Source organism: Chionomys nivalis, chromosome 4 (assembly GCF_950005125.1).
Source record: "Chionomys nivalis chromosome 4, mChiNiv1.1, whole genome shotgun sequence".
Taxonomy (NCBI): domain Eukaryota; kingdom Metazoa; phylum Chordata; class Mammalia; order Rodentia; family Cricetidae; genus Chionomys; species Chionomys nivalis.
In genome coordinates, this window is record NC_080089.1 from 46,263,696 (window position 1) to 46,274,914 (window position 11,219).

An 11,219-nucleotide genomic window follows, 5' to 3' on the forward strand; every position below is an offset into this window, starting at 1 on the left:
AGATTCTTCCCTGGCATGGTTTTGGCCTCAGGGTTTCCGAGCTCCTAAAGACCACATGCATAGTAACTTTTTTATTGTTGTTGTTGTTGCTATTTTGCTTTTTGAGACAGGGTTTCTCTGTGTAGCTCTGAAAGTCACTCCATAGCCCAGGGTAGCCTCGAACTCAGAGATCTGCCTCTACTTCTTGAATGCTGGGAGTAAAGGCATGTGCCACCGTACGCAGCTTCATAGTAACTTCTAAGGTCCTGGGAGGTGAGAGCAAAGCTGGGAAAGAATTCAATAGATCCTCCCACAATGAGTCAACTGGATATGGCTCCAGGCACCACACAAGCTCCAAAGAGCACATCTACTACATTCAAAGCCAACAAACCCCAGGAAGCTGCTGTTTCAGATGGCATGCCCTTACAGCTCTCCTGGGCGTGTTCATAATGGGAGAGTTTCACAGCCAAGGGGTCCCACGTCTTGCCCCTCAGTCTGTGCAAACATGTTTTTTTTCTGCTGCCTGCCTGCCTGATCCCAGCAATGTCATCATTCTTTCTGGTCAGTTAACAAGCCCTGACCAACCTACAAAGACTTTATTAGCACTGACAACACTCCCCACCATCCAAAGGTCACCGTGGATCCTACAGACAAGAACCCATTTCTAGCTCATTCTCCTTGGTGTGGATGGGGGCAAGATGGGTTGTGTACACAGTTCTTTGTCTCACAATTGGAAAAGGTTGTAATCCAGGCAAAGAGTTTAAGGAATGGTCTGACAGAAAATGAATCCAGTTCGAGCCTTGACATTCTATTCTTTGAGCCTCTTCAAGTACACAAGCCATAGAGAAACTATCAACCAACGTTTAGTGAGCGCTTCATTGCAAGTAAGGCATTTCAGAAGCCTTACAGACATGGGAGGTGAAGTCTTGAGCCTCACCTGAAGGAGCTCACACCATTTGAAGGCAGTGCACCGGTCACACCTCAACTACAACACGGCTATAGGTAGAGCTTGCCTGAGGAGCACAGTACAGAAGTCCTGGGGGAAACGGCCATGAGCATGTCATTCTGATTCTCGACAGAGGCCAAGGGTTAGGAATAGAGCAGGGCAGGCCTCTCATGAAGACCAATGGAGAACTTTATTAAATCTAAGCATCGAAGAACAAGTTGGATTTAGTGGGAAAAGGAGGGTGCAGAGAGTCAGGAGAAGACCTAGAAAACATCTAACTGCAAGGATAGCTGATGGGCTCTCTGAGACGCTCTACGTGAACTCTTTCCTCCTAGATAACTGTAGCCTCGATCAATCCATATCTATACCAGGCAACACTAAACAGATGCCCACCCATGACTAGTGGGCCTGGATAAGTTAGGGCAGGGTAAGGAATGATAGGGTAAGGTAGGGTAGGGTAGGGTAGGGTAGGGTAGGGTAGGGTAGGGTAGTATAAGGTAGGGTGGGGTAAGGTAGGGTAGCATAGGGGTAGGGTAGGAGTAGGGTAGGGGTAGGGTACGGTAAGGTAGGATAGGACAGGACAGGTCAGGATAGGTATAGGACAGGGGCAATAGTACTCAGTGTCAGGCTTAGCAGCTCACCATATAGGGGCTATTCCCACCTCCCACAGCTGTCCAGGATGTACCTTCAGGGACTCTATTCAACACAGCCACTCAGGAATTTAAGCAGCAGAGGCCCCAGGAACACACTGCTCAGGAAGGAGAGTGACTGAAAGTCCCAGATAGAATGTCCGCTGTCATTCCTGCTCACATCTCTTTAACTAGGTCTAGTCTCATGGCCTCACCTCACCACTAGGAGGAAGGGAAGTGTTTGGAAGCAGGTGGGATTATTGCTGAGATGTCGTACGCTCAGAATTACACCATAAATGCTGGAGTTCCAGGTCCTTGTCTCTTCCCGTGGTTTCAGGGTTCATACCATACTCTCATATTTCTATCGTTAGCCCAATTCTCGAGCTCGTTTCAGAGTACCAGTCCCGTCCATAAAACTGCTGAACTTGACATCTCGAAGGAGGATCTAAAAGGTTCCTAAATCTAATATATTCAAAACAAAATGCTTGGAGCCCTCTCCTATCATGGCCCATCCCGCCCATCTTATTTCAACAAATGATACCTTGATCTATTTAGTCATTTTATCAGGTTAGACTATTTCATTTCCACCTTCTCCCTTTATTTCCTATATTCATCCTATTGCCACCCTAGATCCATTTATCTTCAAAATAAGGTTATGTTTATCCAGCCATTGTCAATGCTATTTTTCTTATCTAAGTTACCTTCATCCCTTACCTAGATATTACAACATTCACCTCCCTGTTCTCCAGGATTTGTCTCTATATCCTTCTAGAGCATTGTCTAAACTGTGCCAGTCTGGTATTTATAAAATACATGTCAGATCAGACCACTTCTACACACACATGCACCCCAGCTAGTGCCTGCCATATCGCTCAGGGTTAGAGCCCAAAGCCTTAAAGGGTTCCACAAAGTCCTGCACTATGGTCCATGCCTACCTATTCAGCAAAGTCTTGTGCAGCTCTTGCCCACAAACACCACCTCCGGTCCTTCAGGCTGTCTTTGACTTCCTTGAATATGCTATACTCTCACCAGAGGCAGCCTTCACATCAGAATTCACTTTTTGCATTTTTCACACACTACTGCACAGAGTTCATTTCCTACATGGGTGTTCTGCTAACTGTCATTCCCCAAGAAAGACCTTCCATGAAAGCGTCAGTGTAAATGGGACCCACTTCAGACTTCTGAACTCCAGAACTAGAAGGATTTTTGTTGTGTTAGCTCTTTTAAGTGTGCATACAGTAAGGGGTGTCCTCGTGTGCTGTCTCAGCACACCCACCCTCTCTTGCTCCATGGCACAAATTGCAATTTGTAATTATGTACCTATTAATATTTTTGTGACTTCTTATTTAGTATCTTGCTGTCGTGGAGCCGTTAGCTCCATGGCAACTATAATAGTGCACATATTGATCCACCATTGTGTGGTCTGTCCACAATATTGGGGGTACAGTAGTTCATCAGTCAATAATTGTCAAATGAAAGGGCCAACGGAAAGCTGGCCGGTTCTATTCAAAGATCAGCCAATACCACCTTCCCGCAGAGCTGATTCTCTGTTTCCCCCGACCATTCACTCTCTGTGGATATGCTTATGATCAAGTAATAGTGAGTTTCTACTTTCTAGTACTCCAAAGAATGTGTGGATCTGGGTAGCTTAAAATAGAGTGACCGAGCCTAAGGCCATTCTGACCACAGCTCTCAAGTATAGAATGTTCTGGGCCATCAATTCACTATATCTGTGTTCACTTTTTCAAATTAATCAATTAATAGTGAACTTGTCAATCTAGTGTGCTAGGTCTCTTTCAAGATGACTCCTCCTGCCGTAAACTTTCAGGGCTAACACAACACAAACATTATCTATGACTCTGGGGCTCAGAGGTCTGAGGTGGATCTCAGTGGGATAAAATTCACATTTGTAAGGCCTGCACATTTTTCTGGGTTCAGGGAGGACCTGGCTCCTTGCCACTTCCAGCATGTGGAGGCCACCTGCATTCTTGGACTTTGAGTCTTTTCTCTCATCATCGAAGCTAGATGCCAGATTGAGTCCATTTTGTATCTCTCTCTCTCTCTCTCTCTCTCTCTCTCTCTCTCTCTCTCTCTCTCTCTCTCTCTCTCTCTCTCTCTCCCTGCATCTCTCCTGCTTCTTGCCCTCAAGAGAAGCTAGGATTTCATTCATTCCATCCAGAGAAACCAAAACCATCTCCCTATGTCAAGATCAGCTAACTAATGACCTTTATTCTGTCTGCAACCCTTTGCCTAGTAACTCAACATAATCACAGGTCTGGGGATCAAGATGTGGACATCATCTCAGAGGCCATGGCTGTGTCTACTACCGGTTTTACTTCCATTCATTTCTTGCCCAAAAGAACTTGAGGCTTAAAACCATTTATCCTTCTAAACTAGGGTGGTGAGAATGGGGATTTCCGGGGGACCACATCACTTCCCTCTGCAAGTTTCCCAATGGGCTCTTCTCAGTGTGGGTCTCTGGCTCTCCTGAAAATGAGTGAAGGACACCTGTTCTCTGGGTCACTATGTTGATTGCACAAGCTGACATTTGCACAGCAATCTGGAAGATGAGCTTATAGGTGGGAAGGTACTTGTGACTTAGCTCCAGAAGTCCGAGTCTAAAATCTTGATTGCTTAACACTTAATAATGGTGTGCCTGTAGCAGATTATACAGTCTTCATAAATTCTCAAAGCCATCATTTCCTCAACGGTAAAGCGGGAGTGGTAGAAGTAGCCCCTCTTAAAAGGTCACGATGGGGGTTCTGCAGAGCGGTTGGCATGCAGTAATGGCTCCAGACAATTTGGGATTGTGATCATCACACTAGAGTCCCCAACAAATTGCAGTTACTCTTGATGGATAGAGTCCCTGGTAAATTGTAGCTGTCCTTGCTTGTAGTACTGTACTTCAATCCTTTCTCTGGCAAACTCTCAAGTCGCAGCTTAAGCATTGCGTCTTCAGGAAAACCTTTCTCTTCTTTCCCAGGCGGAGATGATTATTTTTCCCCCACAGCGTTCATGTAACACCCAGCATGCATTTCTATTACAGCATTACAATACAATGCATCAGGTGGAGGTGTTTTATACACTAACACCAACACACATGTAGCTCCTCAAAGGCAGGAGCCATGCCTTGTTCTTTCTATACTCAGAACTCAGTTCAGGACCTAGGCAGGGTAATGTTTAGAAATGTTTATTGGTTGAATAGACAGAATTTTATATAGCTACTTACAATTTTCTATAATATTGAATAGCCATCCATTGATTTGTCTAAACATATAGCATTACTCTATTCTCGGTGTTTCCCATTTGCGTCCTGAGAGTAGCATTTATTGAGGTCCAAGGAGAACCAGAGTCCTAGGAGAGCTATAGCTAGCGAGGGTCTCCCGGTACCAATTCCCACTCCAGGAAGAGTCCTACATCATGGTCCTCAGACCTCCATCCATCTGTATCAGCTTAGGATCTCTCCTTCCTTGGTTCAGCAACTAGACCCCACCGAAAAACTCCACTCCAAGCAGAACAGGGCTGAAATCATATTTTCACGGGATGTCAAACCTCCTCTCCTACCTTAAATGAAAGGTATTATTTCTGAGAGGAAAAATGTCACACTCCACCACCAAAATTCTGCTTCCTCGGCAGAAAACCCCGGCAGTTTCTCTGCATGGCTGGCAGCTCTCCACCCAAGGCCAATGCTAGGAAATGCACCGGGCTCAACACAAATCAGGAGAGCACAGGTCCTTTGTGATTAAGACAAGAAAAGCACAGTCCACAAACAGTCGCTGTACAGAAATGGACTCTGGGAAGGAAATAGGGTCTAGGTACTGCCCCGGGACCCACCACAGACCCATACTCCTCTAGAGAAATTCACCCATTATGGTATCAAATTTACTAACTTCTCCCCAGCTCAGCAATGTTGGGGCCCTTCCCTGTAATGGATGGTTTCCCTGCCTCTTCATCTTTGGTATATACAAAAATATATCCTTCCTGACTGCCCAAAGACTGTCCATCCCTTGTCTCTGTCTTCTTGCTAGAGACGATGACCTTCTGATTTGCTCACACTGCAGCTGCCCTGGGATTAAAAGCTTCGCACAGAGCTGGGCAGGATGGGAAAGGAGTCGTCAGTCATGGCATGCGAATAAATGGGGACTGTCTCTACTTTTTAATGAGTCCGAGTGTGGTGCTGGGGAGAACAGGTCAGGAAGTGACTTTCTGTCCCTTGGGCTTTCCATTGTGTCAGCTCGGTGTGTGTGGCCTGCAGGCTGATCAGACTGTAAGTTCCCCAGACTCTCTAGGGCACTCACAGCTCCGGGTGAGGGCACCTGGGCCAGATCTCCCCAGCTCAGGAGCACCAGAGTTCTGCTTCTCCTCCCTCCTCACCAATCTCAAAGGCACCCGCCCACTTCCTGACAGAGATGTGAGCCTGCTCTGGGCATAATCCAGATGATTAGCTCGGGTGTCCTGTGTCTTCTAAGTGGCCTGTGGCTGGGCTCAGGTGCCAACATGTTCCAGCCTACTAATTTCTGTGTTACAGACCCAGCCACTCTCAGTTTAGGCTGCCAGTGGCTTTGCCAACACGATTTGGGTGTTGGCTTCTATGTGGCTTGCAAGTTCTCCTGGGAATGCATCCTTACCTCCTTGATGTTCCCCCCAACACCAGTCCCCCAGCCAACAGGGTATGCTGTGCCCTCTTGTGACACTGGCTGGGTTTCCTAGGGAACCCAGCTCCTCTAGAAACTCACAGTGGCCCTGTCCTCCTTGTGAAAGGGTTCCAGTTCAGGAATCCCCACTTCTCCCTCACCTCTCCTGTTGCATGCCCAGGGGCTATATGCAAACATTTGCTTTGATTTGTAAAATGATCCATATAATTAGGGAAAAGAGTTAAATAAAGGGACTGATTTCAGAGAGCAGGCCCTTAATGACACTAATACCTGACAAAAGGGGTCATTATGATGGGCTAATGGGCCTTGCCTGGCGTTCAGCTCTCTCAGGACACAATCCAACACACTCAATTATCTGCTAATCAGGGCCATTTTGTCAGAGGTTATTGCCCTGAAGTATCAATTATAGGAACATTATTAATACTTGATGGAGATACTACTTACATGAAAGTGTTAAAACTCCTGGGGCGCGCCCCTCCCCACTTGCACCTATAGTGTGCAATCTCTTACTACCCTAATTTAGCTACCCGACCTGGGGCTTTCCGTGACCTATTGGGTCTACTGGGAAGGAGCCAGGGCTGTGATGATGTTCCCAAATTTGTCACCTGTGACCGAGCTGGCAATCCCAACACTTAATGCCACCAGCTGGCAACAGTGACTTAGCCCAAAGCCAAGGCATTACTGACTCAAGATGTGTGAGGGGAGTGGAGCCATGGGCTGCAGGAAAAAGGTAGGGGTGTGTGTGTGTGTGTGTGTGTGTGTGTGTGTGTGTGTGTGTGTGCAGTCCCTGTGCCACCACTCACTGGCGCAAGATCACAAGTAAGAAAGTCACCCCTCCTTCTGAGCCTCCATAGAAGCACACACGTGTGTGCACGAGCATGTCATGTGTTTCTGTCTTCCCTTCCTTTCCTCCTCTTTCATCGGTGTATGTTTGCTCTCATGTTCTCATCACCCTCAAGTCTCCTTTTCCTTTTCGCTCTCTGTTTCCTCCCCCTTCCTTATCTCCCCCTTGTCCCTTTTTACCAATGTAGCTCAACCAAGAAAAGAAGGAGCCAATGGACTCGTGATCTCCCACTTCAGAACACAATACATCCAAGACCAGATGCTGCAGCCTAGAACGCGCTCTGTACTGGAGGATCTGTCACCTATAAGGACGCACAGAAACTGGAGGGACACCTCTGAAAGGCAGGGCAGTCTGGGAGACATACCACGGAAGGAATCTGGAACCAAATCAACCCTGCTTTGCAGTCCCTGTGGCACCACTCACTGGCACAAGGTCACAAGGAAGTCACCTAACCTCTCTGAGCATCTCTGGAAGCAGGGTCGGGCTCAGGGGCAGGCTTTAGAGCCATGGCTGTGCTGCTTTCTAGTGGAGACTAGAAGGGCTTATTCAGCCTCCTTGACTCAGTTTTCCCATGCAGCCTACAACTAGTCTTCTCTGAAAGCTAGAGCCACAGGGCAGGTCAAATGGAAACCTGCTTGGAGACATGACCACTAGATGCCGTTCCCAGGATGAATACTGACTTTGAGGTAGGCTCTGAGAGGAGACATGCTAAGCAACAAGCCCGGATGCTCAGAGACTGCAGAGTCTCTCTGTCCCTCAGACACCTACTAACAGAAGGACCAACTGGATTTTTGCAGTTGATAAAGTGACAGTGAACTCCTGAGCACTCCCGTAGCTGACATCACAGGAAGGTGACAGTCAGTTTGGGAGAAGCTACTTCTTGGAGACAGACGGAACTTGTATGCTTCCATGGCCCAGTAGTCCTGGACCTTCCCATTCCCACCAGGGCAACCAGTAAAAAGAAGATTCACCCCTGTGGGGAATCTTATTTATAGGAGTCTTATTTATAGGCCGAGTTCAGTCTCGTGGAGAAAGGGTTAAGTGGAAGAGATGGAGGCATTCTCTCTGGTCTGTCTCATTCTTGTGGGGAGACACTCTGGTTTAAAAAACAGAAATTTAAAACATAGCTCTGGCCATGCACTCATCAACTGATGTTGAGCACACCCTAAGATCTGAGTAACAGGACCACCTGCTGTGCAAAGGAAGCCAGCTCAGGACAGATCAGTTCTGCTGGAGTTTGGTCCGTGTGATAATCCTGGTATCTTCCTACACACAACTTGAGCTTTCTGGGTATATGCACTGCTTAATCCGGGAGAATGAGCCTCAGGGAAGACAGAGCATAAAATCAAGTGTCAGAAGAACCCACCCAAAGGAGACCACCATCTCAGCCCACAGAGTCAGGGAGCAAAGAAATGGATTTCAACAAAACTATGATGCCTCAGCCAAGAATCTTACCCTAAAAGGAGCTTAAAATGAAGAAACAGAAACCACAAACTCTCCCCCTGGACATCAGAAAACAGCAAATTGGAGGTATTTATTTGACTTTAGCAGAATTCGGTCCACTGCAGGATGACCGATGTCCTCTGTCCTGTAGTTCACCCAGGACGGCCAAAGAGGAACTGTCACTTACAAGCAGAGTGACTTGCCATCCTGCCTGGGGCTGCTGGCCCAGGCCTTGGTGGTAGGAAGTGGTGGTTGAAGGGCTGAAGGCTCTTCAAGTCCACCCTGCAACCCTTGGTCATGGCTTATGGATGTTCTGTTTGGTGAACCTGGGTAATTAGTGTTTGTGTTAAGCAGTTACAGGGTTAAGTGCTACCAGGGCTTTGATCTGGGCTGACAGAGCCAGAGCTGCTGAGTGGGGTGGTTGCCTAGCAACAACACCTGTAGCACATTAAGCAGCCAGTCAGCTTTGTCAACTTCTAGCAAAGGTTTCGTGGAGCAGAAGATGGGGGTGTGTGATAGGGCACAGAGATGGAAAACTGGGCAGAGGATCTCAGGATGGAGGGGGTCATGGGCAGTGAGGGGGTCAAGCAGTTCCTGGGTCCTTCCAGAATGGCTTTTACGTCATTTGCCTCAAGCAAGGGAAAGGAAGAAATGCTCAGGCAGCTCCCAGGTAGGTGCCTCACCCAAGTAAGTGCCCGCAGTATTGTTCTACCCTCTTCCTAAAACTCCAAAGCACCCACTTCTTCACCCCAAGCCTTCTCCCACTCAGTCACCGTCACCCCAGATATGATCACCGCGGAGGGGGGCTGAGGGAGACGTGCTCTTGTTTGCTTGCAGATTTGAGTAGATCAGAATGAAGAGAACAAAAGCAGGCACCCACAGAGAGGAAAACCCTGCCTGCCTCCTTCCTCTAGCACATTTCCAAGTGACCTTCTGGACATAGCCCCGCGCATACCTAAGATGTGGTTATAAAGAAAGAAAGGAACAGATTTGGGAAAGGATGGGGGGGGGGGTCAACAACACCATTGCTAATAAAGGAATTCAGGGTATAGTGAGCACCTGATTTTGCCAGCATTCCCAAACTGCCTCAGAGTGGGGTGATACAGCTAAAGAAAAATAAATAAAAATAAAAATAAAAGAGCTACCTAATTGTTGCCAGAACAATCAGAAGGCTTGGCTCAACTCCACTTCCATTCCTCATAAGCCATGAAGCCTTTGGCCATACCTGCCCTGAGACACAATGCCCTCACCTATACAGTGGGAGATAATTACAGACCTCCCCACTTCCCTGATGAGGGGCAGGAAGTTAAGTAAAAGCCTGTTACAAATGCAATCAATCCTACTATGTGGTGATGGTACCCAGGTTACAAAGACAGTACGAATAAATCTGCCCTTTTTTTTGAATCAGTTGAGTTGTTTGTTATTTGGCTCTGCAAGCTAGGGAGAGGAGCAGTCACGGGTTGTGTTGCTGGGTAACTCAGTGGGGCGGATAGCACTGAAAAGGGGCCTATTCATTGATTCTAGGCGAGGTTCACTGGTTCAAATCCAGCCCCGGGCCAACAATTACCGTAATCACCGGGTTTGGCATTCAGAGAGACTGACTTTCAGGAAACCTTTTGCTCATCTACGACCCATGGAGTTTACAGCATAAACTTAGGCACATGGTTACCAGGGAAGCAGAGAGGCTGTGGAACGGTTCACAGGCCGCACGTCTGCCGACCTCCCTAGCACAGGTCAATGCTTACTCCTTCTAGACCAGCTTTAAAAGCATCCTAGTGGCTGAGGGGTGATGCTCTGTGCTCTCTGAGTTGGGAAATAAGTGTCAGCCTGCCTGGCCATCTCTGACATGGCGTGTCCTACTCAAGCCTCCCTTTCACAGGCGAGAAAGTAAGCGAGTCTCCCTTTTCCACACCACAGCGCAGATAGTTCTTTTTCCCACCCTGAAGTCAACCCACATCTGATTAGCACAGACGGTATATATAGAAGCCAACAGTCTTAAGGCCCTGCCAAGCCAGAAAAGCAACTCCCCACCCCAGAATGCACCAAGACTTTCTGTGTGATTTTGTGGGTTTTCTGCCTATGTGGCCGTGGGGGTCTGAGGGTGCCCCGCCACACCCAGGGTGACACAGACTTTGTGTGCCTGTGTACACCAGCGTGCCTGCGAGTCGCTCACGCCATGGCTTCCCTGCTCTCTGTGTTGTGCCGTTATTTTCATGCTCAGGGGTTATATTTAACTCGAGTCATAATATTTGGGGGGTTGGAAGCCTGCTGTTTCACCAAGAAAGGCATTTGAATATTCTCAGTTCCAGAGAATTCCAAGGGCTCCGGGAAGAGAGTGAGGCGCTTGCCCCAGATTTGTCTGACACATCGTGGTCACGTGGACTCCATTAGTGGATGACTGAGGCGTTGAGCAGGCAGCCTAAAGGAATGTTGTAGAAGCGCTGAAGAGGAGCCCCTGAGTGATGTCAGCAGGAGGTTGATGCCTCTGGGTGTCTCGGGGCACTCACCCCACACATCCCCACAGGGCGGGGAGCTCTAATTGGCAATATCACCTGCTTGTCACCACCCTACCTCTTCCACATCATGCCAGTCTAAGGGGGACACAGAACCAGAGTCCCATGTGGCATGAGGAGAGGCACAGCGCAGCTTCTCCTGCCTCTGTCACACCGTTACAGCATGCAAATTGAGCCCTATCCTGTCACTAGGAGAAGCCATTTTCCCCT